Below are 8,252 nucleotides of genomic sequence, written 5' to 3' on the forward strand. Positions count from 1 at the left end.
AAAAAATTAAAAAAAAAATAAAAAACCAAAAACTAAATAAATTAATAAAGTCATATATTTTCTTTTATGCATTGATAATCTAGTCCATTTTATGTGTTTTTTTGTTCTGATGATTTTGTGTGTAACCTTTTTTGTTAGTTGGTGATCGAGATGAGTCAGATGGGAAATTAACCATCGACGATGTGCATTCATGAAAAATCAGATAATTTTGGACATACCATGCTATCAAGGAGTTTTTTCATTTGATGATTAGTTCTCTTTTTATTGATTGGGATGGGCAATGTTTAAAGTTTGAGAATGTGTTTTATTTCTTGGGATGCTACCATCACCCACCTCAACTATTCTTTGTCCCTGACCATCTTCATAGCCTCAACAATTCTCCATCACCCAACGCCATAAAACATCATACGAACACCCACCACAAACCACCAACCACCACCAAAAAACCCACCATCCAGCCACCTAGCAACCCCCATCACCTTAACAACCTTCAAATGACACCCCTCAACCGAACCACAACCAGATACAAGATCACCATCTCTAGCCATCTGCTCCATTTTTCGGGAAAGAGGGTTAATATCGAATTTCTTGGTGATCAATTGTAGGATTTTTGTGTTGATTTATGAGACCAAGAGAGAAGAGACCATGATTTTTGGTGGTTGTAATTGAGCCTAGAAGAATAAACGAGGTTGTCATCGATTAAGAGGATGCGAATGGAAAACCGACTTGCAATCATACTTGAACCAAAAGGGAGAGGGTCGTCTTGTGATTTTGGGTGGTTCTGGTTTTACGATCGAATAGAAAGGAGAAGGAGATGGTGGTAATTGGTAAGGGATACCAGATGTTGTTCAAGAAGGGGGTGGGGAGTGTTCTCAATCGGCGTAAGGGAAAGCCTACCTGTGCTCATTGAGTCTGACCTACACCTGCAATCGATTTACACCTAGTTCCCGAGTTAAGTAAAGGAAAGGAAAGAAAGGAAAGGAAAATATGAATGTAAAACTAAATATATAGTATCAATCGAAATCACTATAACTGGTGCGGAATCCCAATCTAATGATTAACTCAAGAAGCATTTATTATGAATTAAGAACACAATTATCAATATTCAATGCACACTATATTGATAATAGTCTAGTACATAAGATTCTGAATTTCTGTCGGTTCTCTCTTTCTCTCTAAACTCGATCTCAGATTCTTAGAATGACCAACCTCTTTCACGGCTGAAAACAACATATATATATATATATATATATATATATATATATATATATATATATATATATATATATATATACCTAGACCTAATTACAAAGGCCCAACCCAAAACCCAATCGAAATCCTCATTAAGCCCACCGAAAGGTCCAAACACCACCGAGAACATGGTGTTTTCGGTCCTAGTCCGAGAACTCTAAAAACTATCAAAAGTAAAGTATAAACCACAAATTATGTCCTAACAATCTCCCCCTTGGTTTATAGCTTTCTTTTCTTTTCAATCATCTCTTTGTTCTTGACTTTCAGCTTTTATCTTCGATTTCTTCACAACTTCAAGATGAACATATGAATTTCTACATGAATGACATCATCTTGAACATTTGGACTTCCTTTAAAATTTTACATTGAACGCACATTGGGTAAAAAGGCTTCTTGTATAGGTTCTTGAAAATCAGCACTTTCAGCTTTGAAAAACTTTAGAGATAATTACAGAGAGACTGATTCTTCTGGATCACTTCAGCAAGTGCATAGATAGAAAAAAATTGATTGAGGAGGATTCAATGCAAATTGATTGAGAGGATTCAATGTAAATTGATTGAGGAGGATTCAATGCAATTCACCTTGCTTCTGCGGTTGAAAGGTTGTGTGTTGAAAAATAATCTTCACTTCGTGTTCCTTCGAATGAATATTCTTTGTTTATCATAGATGCGTCTTGAAAAGTAACCATGACTAAAAAGTCCCTGTAGATCAAGAAGTCATAAAGACCCTTCTCACCACAGTTGTTCAAGGACCCATCCTTGGCTCAGATGGAGACTACTCGCAGTATCTATGTGAACACGGAGGAACGCACTGCGATTTGTTGAGTATCAGAGAACTCCTCATGGCTATTTTTGATGTTAGCCCCTGGATATCCTCGACCAAAGATCTCAATATAGTTTTTCAAGTTAACAAGTTAACTTGGCCCTTGGAGAGATGTTCAATGGTTTCTGAATCTCAACTGAGTGTACCATTCTAGTGCCAGTGAGAGTTAATTAAGAATAACTCACAAAACTATCTTGTGACAAAACTATATGAGGACATATTTCCACAATTTAGCATGAAACGAGCACTACTAGAAAAACAGCCTTTTATGACGCTCATTGCGCGTCGTAAATGGCTCAGACGACATGCAAATGCGCGTCAGGGAAGGCCCTGTCATAAAGAGAGACGACGCGCATTTACGACGCTCATTTATGACACGCTGCTACGACGTGCAATGCGTATAAAGGAAGGCCCTGTCATAAAGGAAAACAACACGCATTCGCGTGTCGTAACCTTACGACGCGCGTGTTAATGACACACAATGCGTATCAAGAAAGCCCCTGTCAAGAAAGGCCATGTCATAAATGAAGATGACACACATTTTTGCGTATCATAATTTTAAATGTTAAAATATTTTTTTTTTATAGATTTACTAATTTTCAAATTAAATTTACATTTAATGCATCATAATAGAAAATAAAATATTATATACAAAAAATAGAATCCATTTCATAAAATTTGATGTCATACAAAAATAGAATCCATTTGCCTAATATTTTATTACAAATTTGACATTTTTTGTTTCCGTACTTTGACAATTTATGCTGCTGCTGATTCTGGAGCCAATCTGCGACTGCATTCCAGAGCTGATTCAGTGGAAAGAGCATCCCAGATTCCATCACTTGAAATTACAAGCCGCCCAAAAGCAGAAGATAGCTGAAGATCATGAATAAATAAAAGTTGTTAATAAAAAGAGGAATACATTGAGTTTAATTACTAAACACTAACATTCAAACCAATTAATGAAAGTTAAAGCATCTAAATAATATAGCGTGGGATGCAAATATATCATGCATCGTACAAACAATGAAGATTTTTAGTTTCTGGAAGATTATTGACATCATTGGGATTAAGAGTTTTATTTGCTTATCCACTGCACCTCATATGTTTCCATCACATTTGAAGGATTATAATGCTACATAGCTCTATTAAAGATGTTGCAATATCTCTCTATTGTTATGCATGAAATCAAGACATATGATCTTCTAATACTAGAAAACAAGAGCTATTCGGAATAATAAAGCTACATACCTGAGTTTGCAAGAGGTATCGCAAGGTGCTGCCGACTCAAAACCAAGCAGCCTTAGGCACTTATCAAGGACTGAACTGAGGATGCACATCTGATAGAAAAAAGATAAAAGTATAATTACAAGGATTAATAAAAGCTATTCGGAATAATAAAAAAAGTCAAACCTTTAGTGCTTTCCAAGTGGTTGATATGAGACCTGCAATTTTATGCATCCATTGTTGTCATGACCTTCATACATGGGGCCCAATGAAGAAACAACATCGTGTGGACGAAGGGAATTGGAGAGTTGACTAGTCAAACAATCATCCATGAGTTTTTTCACTAAGCCTACCTCTTTGCTGCATTGATTTAGATTGGAAGTTGATGAGGTGAACAAAGTTATGTTAAAGATTTGACATTAAAATAGAAAACTTGGGAAGAATTTATCACATGTGGAAAGGTCTCAAATAACCATTCAAATCTAAACTTTCAGATGCATATATTGTTGGATTATTGTCTAAGCCCATAACTATTTTGGTATGTACTTGACCCGATGATGCATGGTCCTTTTGGGTTGCTTTCACCAAAGCAACTTGATAGGATGAATTATGGAGAGAAAGGATTAAATATGATTTATTAATATATTATGAGAATAATATATTAAAGGAGAAATCATATTGTTTTATTAATATTAGTCAAGAATTAATAAGAATTAAGTTTGTGGCTAAAAGAGATTAATTAAACTTAAGGGACTGGAATTGTAATTATAAGATAATTACAATTGGGCTATGGATTACCTTATAATATAAGGTTGGATGAATTCTATGGGGAAACCCATTAGAAATCGTCCAAGGCTTATTAAAATGGGTTCATGGGTTGCTTAGGGCTTAAGCATCCAAATTAGGGTTTCCTTGTTAGATAACCCTAATAGCCTCACTATTTAAAGGACCCTTAAGCCCCAAAAACGTGGTGAACTTGTTCTCTAGGGTTTCCACATGTTTTGGGCAACCTCCTTCTCTTCTCTTCTTCATCCTCTTGCTCTTGGTGTTTGTGAACCATTAGAGGAGTGACATTTGTGACTCTAAGCTTTCTAAAGTCAATACAAGAAGGATTTGAGATTGTTATTGCTACATAATAATCAAGGTATGATCTAAACCCTAATTCATATAGTATATTGATTACCATATATTAGATCTAGGGTTTATAGTCTTGGATGAATTGCATGTACAATAGAGAAACCTATATCCAAGCATTAGGGTTTGTATGAGCATATAGGATGTTCTTATGGATAAAACCCATCCGTGGTATCAGAGCCTTGATTGGTTTCTATTGTATTGATGCCTTGTATGTTTGTTCAAGCTACAAAATTGATTTTTGGCTTCCCTGCCTGATGAACTCGGCAAGTCCCATTATGGACTCGGCGAGTAGGCCCCTACTCGGCGAGTCCATAGGGGTACTCGGCGAGTTCGAGCGTCAGAAAGAGGGGATTTCGGGATTTCTTGCTATTTTGCTCATGGATACTTGCCTTATCTGTTTTAGGTTATTATAATCCGATTTTAAACATATTTATGAGTATATCCTTGATTAAACAAAAGATAACTACCAATTGATTAGATAATAACTTCCTTATATGATTAAAGTTGATTATTTGTATTAATTGGGTAACTTGTTTTGCAAGAAATTAAAATTAGGTCAAATATAGATAATGATAAAATAAATTGTTTAATTTATATTATTTGTTATTTGATCCTTGTGTTATCAAATGTTTCAATTTTCCCCTTTAGGTTTTATAGTTTAAATTTGAACTCAAAAGTTTTGTTTTGAAATTTAAATAGTTGAAACCCTAATGTTTTGAAAAGGTTTCAAAACTTGCCCTCAAGTTTTGGAATTTAAATTTTGATTAAAAAGTTTTATTTTGAAATATTTAAATTCTAAACCCTAATGTTTTGAAATGTTTCAAAACTTGCCCTCAAGTTTTGGAATTTAAAAGTTGATTAAAAGTTTAATTTAGGAATGTTAAATTCTAAAACCCTAGTATTGTTTTGAAAAGTTCAAATCACACCCTTATGGTTTGATTAATTAATTAAAGTGTATAATTAAAAGAGATTTAGTAAATCCATAAAGTTTTGGTGTACAATTTAATTAAATTAAAAGTATAATTATTGAATTAGACCACCTAGTATTTTAAAAGTGTAAAATACACCCTATACTATATATAACATTAAAAGTCTAACATTATATATATGTATAAGTAAAAGTCAGTCTTACCGTTAGTAGGCCTCATTCACGAAGCTGGTCTATAAGGGGTGTTTAAGGAAATTGCCTATAAAATGGCGATTGAATGGGTATCCACTCTTACCCACCGCACTCTTGACTAGTGGAAGGTTGTTAGCCGAACGGGTAGGATAGGACAGAAACCTTCCATTATAAGTATAATGAAGTATAAAAGTAACTAAATGCTTTCATAAAATTCCCAATCTTAGTTACTTTAAGCAAAAGTGAATTGATGCAATTCCATGAAATTACACTTTGTACCCTTGCGAAGACGTTAGTGGAGCGTGTGTGGTTAACTGGCACACTAAATGGTTCTAAGCAAAGGTAGCAAAGGGTGACTCAATGTTTGTCATAGTTCGGTGGAGCGTGTGTGGTTTACCGGCACATCGAATAGGTGACCGTAACATGTGAGGGCACCATGTAAGTTTTCATGGTTATTCACACCCGCTTTGTGATCCTCGGCATCCTAGTCACAAACTAAAGGGGCATATCGAGATTTAAACATGCCATTGAAAAGGTTCAATGAATCTCAAAGGATCTAGGAGTTTTCAATACATTTAAGACTTAATCTGTTTTTCGTTTTTCATGGTGGAAAATTAGTGAATCGTCATTCACTTACCTTCAAATGCTCTACAATTAGGGTTACGGCATCCCTCTCCCGAGTTGTGGAATATTGTGTTGGGTCCTAGCCTTAATATCTCATTTGGGTGATTTATTAAAGACTCAATCGATCAACTAACTTGAATTTTTTTTCTCCCATTTTGTAGATGTCAAAGTACGACAACTATGGTCTTCCCAAATCCCGTGGAACAAGCATTCCACATGAAGATGATATTCCACGATTCGATCGAGGGACAAGAAATCATGCTTCACTTCCTCCTCCTCCTCCCGTTGTTCTCCCTAACCCACAAGATCGAAGAATTGAAAGGTTCAATGTCACTAAAGCCCTATTGGAAATGAAACATGAAGATGGTAAAACCGTGTGTGCCCACGTTCTAGGAATGAAATCACACATCGATAGGTTGATAATGTTGGGTGCGTCATTCCCGGATAAGTTGGCTGTGAACTGGGTTCTGCAGTGACTTCCTGAATCATATAATGAGTTCAAAAGAAAGTATTATATGATGGATCATGACGAAAACCTCATTAACCTAACTTACGTGCTCATTGCTGCTGAATCAGAAATGATTTGGCAAAGCAATGGAGCGTATTTGTTGGGAAAGTCAACCAACCATGCTTCTAAGGACGTTCTAGGAGAACCGACCTGTGTTTGCTACCAAGAGAAAGGGCGTTGGATACAAGTCTGCCCTAAGAGCCTGAAGAGTCCAGAAGATGGGAGAGTCAAAGAGTATGGTTGTGCTTCAGGTAAAATCCACTATCTAACTCCATTAAGTTCCTATTCATTGATTCTTAATACATAATGTGATAAGATTGCATTTGAATGTTTTACAGGATTAGTGAAAACAGAGGAGGCTTGATGGAAAAGCAAGATGAGTCTAATCACAAAGAAATGGATCTCGATTGCATGGACTTGAAGATTAGATTTTGAGCTTAGAAAGTTATGATAGAGTTGTTAGGAATATTTATTACATAGTTTTTCAGTTGATTTTGCATTGTAAGGACAAAATGTTTTCCGCTGCTTTATGAATAAAATAAATTTTGATTTGACTCATTTATTTATATATTTATTTCCTTGCAATAAAATCATTATGAAAAAATTGATGTTTGCATATTTCTACAACGAATGGATGTGATTCTTATTATGATAATTATGAAATGTCGAGAATTTTCCAAATAAGGAGATTTTCTCATCGCCCAAGTTTTAATTGGACATAAATTTGGAATCACGCAACTTGGTTGCATGATGAATGAGAAATTTCATATTTGGAAATTAGACTAATTCGTTGGCAAAGTGTCAAGTGAAGGACTAGGAGATCGAGTACACAAAGTTGTGTGTTGATCAAGTCCACCGCAAGAGTAACAAAGATATTCATCATGATTTACCAAAGTTTAGTAAATATGATTATACTTATAATATTAAGTGTAATTCTGAATTGATTGAAAGAGTTTAAATCAATAGCAGAACGAATAAGAAGAATCAAGTAGGCAGAAAGATAAAAGTTTATCTATTCTAAGAAAAAGGGAGAGTACCTTTTATTATGTTTTATGATAGGTCTTAATGATTAAGAACCATATCTCAATTAATCCTCTAAGTAAATATTAGTACAATTGTATGTCTAAGAAGAGGAATTGAAGAAATGGTTAAATCAAGAAGTCAATCATACTTCGTTCCAAAACAAGTCTTAGAGTTAAGATTGTGACATTGAGTGAACAGTCTTAAGAAGGTTTATAACATTCATCAAGTGTAGAATTTGGAAAAAGATTTTCTTATTTTCGTACATTTGAAATTGGAAAGTTGTGATGTATTGGATAAGACAAAGACCAACTAGGACCAATTTTGTATGGTGTTTTGTCTTGATAAAAGCTACACTAACTCTTGAATATTTGTTTGTCAAGAAATATTTATTGACAAAAGAAGCTTATATGTCAGGGAGTTAGTGGGAGTTTTAATGGTCTTGAAAGGTTTCAAGAATAAATCAAGAATAACCTTATCGAACATCACTAGCACATGAGTAGAGGTCTACAACCTATCGTGTTGACATTATCTTGTTTTTGT

This window comes from Lactuca sativa, chromosome 9 (assembly GCF_002870075.4).
Source record: "Lactuca sativa cultivar Salinas chromosome 9, Lsat_Salinas_v11, whole genome shotgun sequence".
NCBI lineage: Eukaryota > Viridiplantae > Streptophyta > Magnoliopsida > Asterales > Asteraceae > Lactuca > Lactuca sativa.